Source organism: Porites lutea, chromosome 9 (assembly GCF_958299795.1).
Source record: "Porites lutea chromosome 9, jaPorLute2.1, whole genome shotgun sequence".
In the NCBI taxonomy this organism is placed as follows: Eukaryota; Metazoa; Cnidaria; class Anthozoa; order Scleractinia; family Poritidae; genus Porites; species Porites lutea.
The window spans coordinates 28,956,746-28,969,436 of NC_133209.1; positions in this window are offsets into that span (position 1 = coordinate 28,956,746).

Below are 12,691 nucleotides of genomic sequence, written 5' to 3' on the forward strand. Positions count from 1 at the left end.
GTTAGTTAATCAATTGCGGCCCTGAAAAAATTTGAAGGAAAAAAAAAAACTACGAATTTTTAAGAAAATGCTTTTTTCGTGAGATTGACTCTTAAACGCTGACAAACGTCAACAAATAGCGAAAACTATAATTTCTATATGTTTGCTTTGCTCGAGATCGCGCGCATTTACAAGGCCCTAAATTGTTTTGCTGACTTGCAAGGACCCATCTGTTATGACGATGCCCAAAATAAAGAGATGAATCTCATAGTTTATTAGATATCATCCGTGTAAAGTTTGCTTATCATTTTCGCATAAATTATGACCTAAATTTGGAAACCGCTGAATTTCTCGGATTGGGTCTTTGCGATTTTGGTGAAACTCTGTTCAGCGCAAGGCACTAATGCGCACTATGTGTAGCCGAGAGATTTTTACGAAAAAATGCCGGCAACAGCAGATTTTCGACTCAGACCTCAAAGGGGCGTGGCATTATAACCACGTGACATTTACTTCGATCGCCAAAATTTTATGTTATATTGTAGATTGATCTATATGTTATCCATTCTATGTGTTAGACTTACGATAAAAGTAAAGGTGGGGATACCAGAGAGCTTCAAAGTAGGATGGTACCCCCCCCCCCCCCAAAAAAAAAAACTGGGTCGAGTCACCTTAAGTAAATTATTTAATTTAGTTTTATATGAAAATATCGATTTTAATCTCTTTTCTTAGTTTTTTATTTGTTTAGGTAGGTGATTAGCATTTATTTATTATTTATTTATTTATTTTTGTCGTTTATTATTTGCAAGGCCTCACTGTAGGCGATCATTTATTAATAAGTAATCAAGTAACCTTTTCTCTTTGCTATGTATTGATATTCTTAGGAGAAAGTTGAAGTTGGTCACTGAGATCTCTTTCCTACAAAAACGTCCACTGAAGGACCTAGCTTCAAAGTAGGATGGTACCCCCCCCCCCCCCCAAAAAAAAAACTGGGTCGAGTCACCTTAAGTAAATTATTTAATTTAGTTTTATATGAAAATATCGATTTTAATCTCTTTTCTTAGTTTTTTATTTGTTTAGGTAGGTGATTAGCATTTATTTATTATTTATTTATTTATTTTTGTCGTTTATTATTTGCAAGGCCTCACTGTAGGCGATCATTTATTAATAAGTAATCAAGTAACCTTTTCTCTTTGCTATGTATTGATATTCTTAGGAGAAAGTTGAAGTTGGTCACTGAGATCTCTTTCCTACAAAAACGTCCACTGAAGGACCTAGAATGCGAGCAGTCTCTCTTTTGCTCGAATATCTGTGAGCAAGTGCGATGAGTGTGCGAAAGCAGCGAGTTGCGCGGGAGCTGGTACGAGCAAAAAGCGAGACTTCTCCGGTTTCATACAGCATTGTTAACTCTGGTAACGGAAAGAAGGGATTTGCCGGTCTATGAAGTGATGACGTGCATCTGTTATCAACAGTTCATCAATATCATTTGGAGGCCCGCTCTACTTTTTAAGAGGCTGTCCGCGTAGAACGAATAAGGCAAATCTTCGATATTCAACGATTTCCTAATTTGTCTTATCTTGCGATAAATTCCCATACAAATCCTTATAAGTTCGCTTAGAGAAGGCTGTTGTGATTCTGGGTTCCCTGTGTCTATGCTGGTCTTGGTGAACTTAAGGACTCTGGAAACGAGGCTGGAGTTGACGCTTCAACGCTTTTCATCTAGCACTCTTTTATTCAGACTCCCTAGGCTAATTCTATTTTATTATTTGTGCGGCTAATCAGCATTCGAGTATTCTACTGACTATCACACCCAGCACCCTAAGTGGACTGATGACAGTTGCATTGGACTTGACTTAGTAGATCGGTATGTCAAATACTATTCTGTCCTGTTATGATTCCATTTTGTTTTAAATGCGCAGTTGAAGTTAAGTTCTGTGAGGATCGAAGTGATTCAACTAATGCACTGTTGATCATGCAATTGTTGACCAATTGCTTCGACTAGATTTCTAGGAATTTGTTGCGAAAGGTATCTATCTATTCTTGGTACTTTTCCAAGTGTGAATGGTTCTGTATTTCTCTGTTTGTCAGTTAAGCTAGGGATACCTTTTTAAGTTTGTAAGCGGAAATACATGTGGAGTCCGCAATCAAATTAAGCGTATCTTTAGTTTGTGCATGTTAGTAATTTGTACCTTAGGGTTATTATTCTTGCACTTATTTGTGGTTTGATAATAACTATTCAAGGGTGTAGCGGCCTTTACGCAAATACGCACGTGCGTACTTGAGAAATTGGTAAGATTTTTTAAAATATTTTCTGTTATAAGTAAAAGCCATTTGTAGTGTCTTGATTTGACTTTGTATTGTGCAGATGTTTCCTGCCTGTCTCTCTGTTATTCACCATCACCACCATAAATTCGAAACATTCTTGAAATGTTTGCCTTCAGGCGATCCCACAACACATTGCGTATTCATAAAAATCGGAAACTGAAAATCGACCCTGACTGATTATCATCCTTTTAAGATTTATCTGGAAAGTTTTCCCACTTAAAACGTTTTTTCATTTTTATAGTTTTTTCTCTCTCTCCATAAAATATCGAAAAAGTCTATCAAAGACTACTTTAATGTCGCTCAACTGGAAAATCATGGACCAAACCATGCTGACGATAATTCACGTAAGCGGGTGCACGTTTGGCGCCGTATCAACAAGAATTTTACAAGAAATTTACTCCTAGCCAAGAGGTGTAGCATTTTTTTTTTTTTCAATGACAAACTTTTACAAGAAATGCACCTCGCCGTCCGCTGGTAAAATATTCCTGTACCAGCTCAAAGAATTAGAACGTTTCAAAAGCTTTTTTGATATCACGTTCTATTATAAACTAAGCCAGTAGACTGCCAATTATGTATTAAAGGAAAACAAAAGCGTTATTTTGTACGAAGTTTTTAAAACCATATGGACCCGAGTGCGTACTTGTCAAAATGGTTACGCTACGCACCTGCATTCACACATAGTAGTACTTATGTTCAGAGCAGATTTTACAATAGCAGATGCAGCGCGGGATGAAGCTGAAGTTTCATTAATTCACGGAATACACTCGTCTTTCACTTTCGCCTCAGTTTTTATCTGGTAAAGTCACAAGCCAGCTGTGTAAGAGAATTTTTCTAGAAAATCAGTCACCCATCAACAGGAGCAGTCATAGACAAAAGAGAAAAATCATTTGGATGTTTTATATTGCTTTAGTTAATAAATTCCATTGTAACAAGTGCCTTTTTTGACAATGAAAACAATAATGTTATTCCAAAGTTGACAAACTTTAAGTCAGCATTACTGACTGCTTCAGATAGTGAACTGAATCCTTTGCCAGTTCATTCTGTATTCAAAGAGGCACCGAAGCGGAGACCAAAACCAAAACTACCATTGTTCCAAACAAGTTCCTTCATTTAATAAAGAAAAATGGTAGAGCATCCAAGTTGTGAAAATTTGGCCTCTTTTAATCATCGTAAAAACAAAGCCAAAATGTCTTTACTTTCTTTCACCACTTCATTTTGATTTAATAATATTTTTCATCCCTACCATTGAAGCCTAAATATGCTTGCTGGGTTAAAACGCAATTAGCATAATAACAGTAATAAACAGTTACCGTAAAATTCCGAAAATAAGCCCCTCCATGTATAAGCCCCTCCAAATATAAGCCCCCCAAACCGTCAACGCAAAAAACCCTCCGTTAAATCACCCCTCCAAATATAAGCCCCCGGGGACTTGTACTTGGAAAATTGCCTTCAAATACAAAGTAAAACAAAGCCAAAACGGTAAATTTACTTCCAACTTTAAGGCTAGCCAATCGATTTTGAAACGCAAATTTCCCTCCGTAGATAAGCCCCTCCGAATATAAGCCCCTCCAAAAATAAGCCCCTCAAAAAGGGCCGTTGAAAAATATAAGCCCCGGGGCTTATTTTCGGAATTTTACGGTAGTTTCATAAAAGCGTGATTCCCTTTATTAGGGACCCCGGGGCCCAAATGCAACTTTGTAAGCGGACGTACTATACAGCGATTCGAAATATTATAGTTTTACCTTTGAGGTGTGAATGATGGAGATTTGGTTTTCAGGAATTGCACCGCGGGAAAATATGTTTGCTTTTAAATATATTGACCAAGCTCATAATTCACCATCACATCTCTATCATTGCGCATAAGCAGATATTGCCGACATTCTAGTCCTAGCAGTATAAAGGATGTTTGGCACATGGCCTACTTTAGTGGCCTAATAGCTCCTAAGGCCTTATCCTGGATTAGAGACCCCGGACAAATGTAACTGCGCTGTAAGGAAAGGTAGGTGAAGGGTAGATGTGGGGTCCAGGTGGGCTCGATATACGGTCGACAATGTGTAGGTGGAGAAGTAGGAGAAACAATTGAAATTTGGTGCTGGTAGTGGTTGTGGGAAAGCAATACTAATGTGCAAAAGAAAAAAAGGGAGGAAAAAAAACATTTTTTTTCGTGGTAGAAAGCTAGTTTGCCTTCGTTCTCATTAAATATGTACGATTTGCGGGGCAAGAATCAGTGAACGGAAACTGGAACAATTTGTTGCACAATGAAAGCGGCAGGAAACAGAACATGCATAACTGGCGTTACGTTATTTTTAATCTTAGTGCTTATTCCTACGATAACATGGATTGACCACTAAGTACTTTTCTTAGTTTTGGTCAACAAATCCGAAAACAAGACCCTCATCGATCTAGAAAAAACTGTCCAACAGGTTAAACCACCTAAAAGTAGTACGTGACTGACGTGAGATTCCCTTGCATTTTATTCGTAAGATAAAGACAAAACGCTATGGCGTCATCGGTGTTATAAGACCCTAAGTATCGACGACGAAAGAGACGACGACGACGAACTGCACCATGAAAGGACGGGGTCGAGAACTTCGTTCACGGCAGGAAAATTCGAGAGTTAAGCGCTCGCTGGCTGTGGACGACGAGTTTCCCATGTAAACAAAGGAAATGCGAATGATCGAAGTATTCAAAATGTATTTTAAAGTCTGCCCTAAACGTTCCATCGCGCTTTGCCTATAGTTCCTCTCGAGCTGCTCCTTCTTCCTTTTCTTTTTTCTTTACCTCGGAGCTTTTTTCGTCGGCCAGCTTCTCCTGTCAATTATCTCTTCTAGAGCTTGGTTTAGTTCGATCTCTTTGCAAGTGATTCCAGCGACATTTTCCTCTTAGCGTATTTTCGCTTTATGCTCGGTAATCAGCAAGGTCAGTCTGTCTCTCATAGATCTTTTATTAACTTTGAATTTCGGATGATCAGGTTTACAGTTATCTGGTTCCATACATCTTCCCTTTCCTTGCTTCTTTACGGATGTTGGTAGGATTCCATAACTAGCACTTCTCCGCATAGTACTAATCATGGTTGTCTGACAACTCCATCTCCTTCACAAAGAAAAATAGAACAAACGGTTACTGATGTTTGGTGACAAATCACCACAGTTCTTAAAGAAAAAAGGGGCGGAACAGGTTATGTTTTAGCATCGTTTTGACCTGTAAACCTTTTTGCTTCGACACAAATAAGAACATTTCAATGCGACTCGCTGAAGGTGCTTTTTCTGGTGTTTTTAGTACAAAAATACAAAGAACAAATACGTTGAAATTAGAGTACGCAATTGAGATGAAATTTCTTTCATTAAAGTGGATTTAGGGTGTAAAAATAAGAGTAAATTTACTCACGTTCACTGCTGGACGGCAAACCACCGGTTCACGTTCTCGACAGCATGTGAACGAGCCGAGCATGTGCAGTAGCGTTCAAGATTTCATCTTCAAAAAAGGTCAATTTTTCTCCACTGTACTACTTTCGTCACGAGTTTTTTTTTTAACTAACTTGTTAATCAATTGCATGCCTGCAAATTCTCACTGCAGCACGCGGGAAGTGAAATGGCTGTCAGTATCGTGATAAATATTCTGTGAAAACCTAAAGCGAGCCTCGTAGTAATTTAGCTGTGCATTAGCAGCAAGAGTTTACAGTAGTTGTGAATAAACTGATAAATTGACACTTGAACTTTCAATCTAAAAATTCGTTAAAGGTAAACCATTGTTTATCGGTTGTGCAAGCTGAATCATCTTATTTCTTCTCTCAAGCTTACCGTTGTTTCCCGTTGTTCAGTATTATAACCCTCTGGGAAGGGGAATTTCGTTGTTTTGTTCTGTGCCCCCATCAAGGACGAAGAAATAACTTACTTCGACAAGGTTCTTTACGAAGTGCCCTTCTTTGCCCGGGGTCCCCCACCAGGGGATAGCTAGTAGTGGGTGTACAAATCTCTCTGTTCCGTACTTTTATGACCTATGATAATACAAAAGTAAACTTCGTTTAAAAAAACACATATTGCATATTACTTGTGCTTAACAAGTATTTTTAGAGTTTCTTCTTTTATTATGTTTGTATTTGCAGGTGCTCTCTCTTTACAATGCTTGATTGTTCAAAAACAGTTTGGTTTCCTTTCGTCTAACATATGATACTATATTAAAGTTGATTACCTTAGCAATGGCTACATTTTCGTTGGAGCAACTGAACTTTTTCAAGTTTTCATCTGTTGTTCTTGATGAATTTCCAATCACCCTCCGCAGTGTTTTCGTTCATATGTGGGACAATCAAGTCGCTCCTACACCAGGATTTCAAAAATGGGACGACTCACCTCTGGTTCGCAACATGTTTCTCAGTAAGGAGGGTGGAAAGACAAAATACGTTCCAACCAGTAAATCATATCATGAGTGGGACTGCACAGCGTTGTTTGAAGCCACTCTCTATGCTCAAAGTTTTGCTATGCCAGACGGGAGTGGACTCTTGGCTACTTTAGACAAACTGTACGTGAAACTCCGTCGTTTACCGAGTGGAACATTTCACCCTGTCATTTTAAGCCCTTCTGGAAACCAGGCCGAGACGTTTGCATTAGCGTTGAATCAGCTCCGTCTGCTACGCAACACCCTCTGTCACCAGACAAGTACCCAAAAGATTGACAAGACAACTTTTGATCATTACATACAGTTGGCGAAAGATGCATTTGCTGCACTTGGACAAGACACAACCAGGATTGATGAGATCGGAAAGCTTGACGAAGAAGACTTTCCTACTTCCAAGCTTCAAAAGCTGGAAGAAGAGTTGAGGAGAGAAAAGGGTGCTGCCATCAAGTTCAAGCAAATCAGTGATCACCTCGTCCAGATCGAGTCTCAAATTAAAACTGTTGGATCAGATGTAAAAACGGCAGCAACAGAGGTGCAGTTAAAAGTGGAAGAAGTCGCGTCAGATATGATAACTGCGGCAAGAGATGTGCGTACGAAAGTGGAAGAAGTCAGTTTAGATGTAGAAAAAAAAGTTACAGCTGTTAAAACTCAAGTGAAAAACGTCGGTTCAGATATTATGGCAAAAGTTGAACATGTAGAGTTGGAACTAGCTAAAGTGAAAACAAATGTCGATGATGTAAAACAAGCAGTGCATGCGGGAATCACAAAAGGTAAGAGTAGCAATGCTAGATTTTTTTATATATGCAGTGGCGGATCCAGGGGAGGACCCGGGGGCCGCCCCCCTTTATCTTTAGACCAAATTGAGGCCGGAGGGCTGAAAAAATCTTTTGAGACCGCCCCCCCGTTATCTCAGAGTATGGATGACCGGGCCCCCTCCCCCCCCCCCTTTTATCAGAAGGTCTGGATCCGCCACTGATATGCGAAACGCTAGATGACTTGGATTCGTCGTGATCCACATGATCCTCAGCCTCGTGAAGGAAACTACTCGGCTAGTTTTGCATGCATAAATTCCCTTTCATAAGCATGTAAAAAGAACTGCAGAAGTGGAAACGTATTGGTTGTGTTGTGGCACTCTACTACGCATGCTTCCAAACATAACATACTGAACAGTATCCAGAAAAAACAGAACAGGTTTGCACACTTAGGCCACTTCGGGCATGAGTCCGCATAACTATGTAATTAAATATGCATATTTTGATAAAATCCTTTTTTAGAACGGTTTCCTTCCTCCAATGATCCTAAAAATTTAACTACAAATGTAGCTTAATGGCTTTAGCAATAAAAGACATTTAAGAAGCTCAAATTTTCGTCATGTGACTGATAATTGAGAATTAACGGTCAAAATATTTACTCTAAAATGGGGAAAGGATAAGCAAAGAGCAACAAGTTCTTTTAGGTGCATTCCAGAGGCTATTAAAAAGGTTCTAAAAAATTCGCCTTGTATGTGTGTTTATGTAATACAGGAATCGGTAAATAAAAGGAAAAGGGTCACGTGACAATAAAAATACTTAAATAGCCAAGAGGATGAAAAATATTTCCAATCATAGATGGCAAATTTACGATTTACACTCAGTTTATGTAACATTATGGTAGTTAAAATTTCTAAGATTAAGGTTTGCGACCCTTTCCCCTTTAGGAAAACGTTTTTATGTGACGTCATTGACGAAGCAATGTCACGTGTAATTTGAAATCACGTTTCACGTTTTTTTTTCGTTGAGCCACATTTGTAGTTCACGTTTAATTAGGTCGAGTCATGCCTTAAGTGGCCTGAGAATTCTAATAAAAACTCGCCTTTTTAATTTAACTTAGAAACCTGCAAATTACGGCCCGAACGTTTAGCATTCTTTTTCGTTAACCTTAGAATAGATTTTACAGAAAATTTTGACGCTGGTAGCCACTAGTAATTTATCGTATCAGAAGGATCAACCTGGCGCTGTTACGTAAAATACTATCTTTTTCACTTGATCATTAATTGCAAATTAAAGGCTGGAAGGATCATTCGCCGCATCATCACTTGCCTCTATTTTCTCTCTAAGATGTATTTGTACCAGACTCGTCCATACCTGATGAAATACCAAACTTTGTTGGCCGCGACAAAGAATGTAAAGCAGTAGAAGATCATTTAACAGATGAAGTTACTCGACTGGTTAATGTCTGGGGTCCACCTGGATTTGGAAAAACATCAGTGGCCATCAGAGTAGCGCATCACTTACAAGAGAAGAATATTACAGTTCACTTTGTATCCGTTCGTGGAATGGAAAGTAAGGAAGATTTAGTGTCGAAGCTGCTCAGTATGTTTGCAGACGATAAACAGGTCGGCCATATTTCATCGTCTCACTTCTGTATCCAATGTTTACAGCAAGTTCAGAATCCGTTTGTCTTGATATTCGACAACGCCGATGATTTACTGGAATCTGGAGATACCAAACGGAAAGAGCACGTGCTCCAATTTATTGAGGAGATCCTCACTCACTGTAAACAAATCAAGCTTCTCTTAACCACTCGCGAAAGTCTAGACTACTTAAAGCACAAGCTACCCATGTACTCAGAGAAAGTTAATGTACTGGATAAAATTTCGTCAGAAGATCTAGTACGGCAGCTGCTACCAGATGCATCGGATGATGACTACAATTGCATTGTGAGGGAATGTGGGAACGTTCCTATGTCCATGAGACTGATGTGCAGCATCATTAAGGAAGAAAGTATCTCCATTGACGTGCTTTTACAAGAACTGAATAATTCAACTCTGGTTGAAGTTTTGGACCATGAGTACCTTCCAGATGGTTTTCGGATAAAATCTTTAATGAACACATCTTTCAAAAGGCTCATGGTTCGCGAAAGAGACGCATTTGTCTCGCTTTCTGTTTTTCCTGAACGGTTTGGAGTAGAGGAAGCTCAAGCCATATTGAATGAAAAATCAGAGGTTCAGACCAAACAGATAATTCGATCTTTAGAGCGAAAGTCCCTAATAGACTGTGGTGAACATTTCAGCCATTTTACAGTCCATTCACTATTCCGGTCCTTCATTCAGGAAGAAACAAAAAATGATCAGGCAGTTGAAGCTGTGTTTCGGAATTCACAAATTCAATTCTACGACTATTACATTTCTCGCTGTAAAGTTGCTAATGAACATTTTCTGAAAGAACGTTACGGCGACGCCTTTAGAGATTTCCTTGATCGTCGAAGCAGCATTATTTCGTCCCTCTCAAGTGGACCACGAATAGACAGAATCTACAGCAGAGTTGTAGAGTTGTTGTCTGAAGCAAAATCATTTCTCAGTGTTGCATTGCATGAAGAACAAATGTTACTTGAGCGCCTTTATGAAACGGCGGTGGAAGAAGCGAACACGAGGGGAAATTTGGGTGACAAACAAATGTTGCAGTCTGCCAGAGGATGTCACACAGCGGAAAGCTTCTTCTGGCTTAGTAGAGTGCAGCGTGAAGGAGGAAACTTGAAAGAAGCAAAGAAATCTGCAAGAGTAGGCTCACAAATAAGAAAGGAACTTCTAGGACATAGTCCTAATAGAGCGGTTAGCTTTTATCAAAGAGGAGTTGCCTATAAAGTTATGGGGGATAATGATACACTCGTTAAAGCATTCCAAAAGGCGAAAGACGTAGCAAACCAGCCACAACCCAACTACTACAACGTTCCAACGACGGAGGTGTCCAGAAAAAAATACCATGAAGGATACATGGGCGGTTTACAATACGAAGCATACATGAGACTTCATTTGGACGGTGTTAACGAAGAAACGGCGAGCTGCTTCCTCCGGCTGGCTAGAAATCAGCGAGTAGCGGGGAACCTGACAGGAGCATTAGAGTCTTTAAAAGTGCATTTACAGCTAAGACAACAACTTTCAGGAAGTCATTCCAATACAGCCGACTACTTTTATGAGCAAGGCACTATTCTTTTTGCCATGGGTGATTTTACGTCTGCTGTTGAGGCACTTCAGAAAGCAGCAGAACTGAATTTCAATCTGCGCGGAGATCACATAAACACGACACATAGTTACTTGAGCCTTGGTATTGCACAGAAGGAGATACAGGACCACGAGGGAGCATTGGACTCTTTACGAAAAGCATTATGTATGCAATCACATCTACTTGGTGATCACGAACACACGGCGTACAACTACCACGAGCTTGGATTAGTGCAGCGAGACATGGGAGACCTTGAAGGAGCTTTGGACTCTTTACAAAAAGCAGCAAACATGAGAGCAAGGGTGCTTGGTGATCACAAGGACACAGCTTCCAGCTTTTTTGAGCTTGGTGTAGTGCAGAAGAAAGTGGGAGACCTGGAAAGCGCCTTGGAGTCTGTACAGGAAAGCTTGCGATTGAGGAAGGTACTTTTAGGAGATTTTCCTAATACAGCCGACAGTTTGTATGAGCAAGGCATTCTCCATTGTATTATGGGTGATATTGAGTCAGCTGTCGAGGCACTACAGAAAGCAGCAGATATAAATTCTAATTTCCGCAAGGATCACATAAACACGGCACGTAACTACCACAGCCTCGGTATTGCACAGGAATTGACTGGGGACCACGAGGGAGCTTTGGGCTCTTTAAAAAAGGCAGCATCTATGCAATCAAATCTGCTTGGTGATCACGAAGACACAGCTTTCAGCTACTACTGGCTTGGATTAGTGCAGCGTGCCATGGGAGACCTTAAAGAAGCTTTAAATTCTTTACAAAGAGCAGCAAACATGAGATCAAGTGTGCTTGGTAATCACGAAGACACAGCTTTCAGCTACTATTGGCTTGGATTAGTGCAGCGTGCCATGGGAGACCTTAAAGAAGCTTTAAATTCTTTACAAAGAGCAGCAAACATGAGATCAAGTGTGCTTGGTAATCACGAAGACACAGCGTCCAGCTACCACTTTCTTGGTTTAGTGCAGCGTGACATGGGAGACCTTAAAGGAGCTTTGGATTCTTTACAAAGAGCAGCAAACATGAGATCAAGTGTGCTTGGTGATCACGAACACACTGCGTCCAGCTACTACTGGCTTGGTCTAGTGCAGCGTAACATGGGAGACCTTAAAGGAGCTATGGATTCTTTACAAGGAGCAGCAAACATGAGATCAAGTGTGCTTGGTGATCACGAACACACTGCGTCCAGCTACTACTGGCTTGGTCAAACGCAGCGTGACATGGGAGACCTTAAAGGAACTATGGAAACTTTACAAAGAGCAGCAAACATGAGATCAAGTGTGCTTGGTGATCACGAACACACTGCGTCCAGCTACTACTGGCTTGGTCAAGTGCAGCGTGACATGGGAGACCTTAAAGGAGCTATGGATTCTTTACAAAGAGCAGCAAACATGAGATCAAGTGTGCTTGGCGATCACGAACATACTGCGTCCAGCTGCTACAGGCTTGGTCAAGTGCAGCGTGACATGGGAGACCTTAAAGGAGCTATGGATTCTTTACAAAGAGCAGCAAACATGAGATCAAGTGTGCTTGGTGATCACGAACACACTGCGTCCAGCTACTACTGGCTTGGTCAAACGCAGCGTGACATGGGAGACCTTAAAGGAGCTATGGATTCTTTACAAAGAGCAGCAAACATGAGATCAAGTGTGCTTGGTGACCACGAACACACTGCGTCCAGCTACTACTGGCTTGGTCTAGTGCAGCGTAACATGGGAGACCTTAAAGGAGCTATGGATTCTTTACAAAGGGCAGCAAACATGAGATCAAGTGTGCTTGGTGATCACGAACACACTGCGTCCAGCTACTACTGGCTTGGTCAAGCGCAGCGTGACATGGGAGACCTTAAAGGATATATGGATTCTTTACAAAGAGCAGCAAACATGAGATCAAGTGTGCTTGGTGATCACGAACACACTGCGTCCAGCTACTACTAGCTTGGTCTAGTGCAGCGTAACATGGGAGACCTTAAAGGAGCTATGGATTCTTTACAAAGAGCAGCAAACATG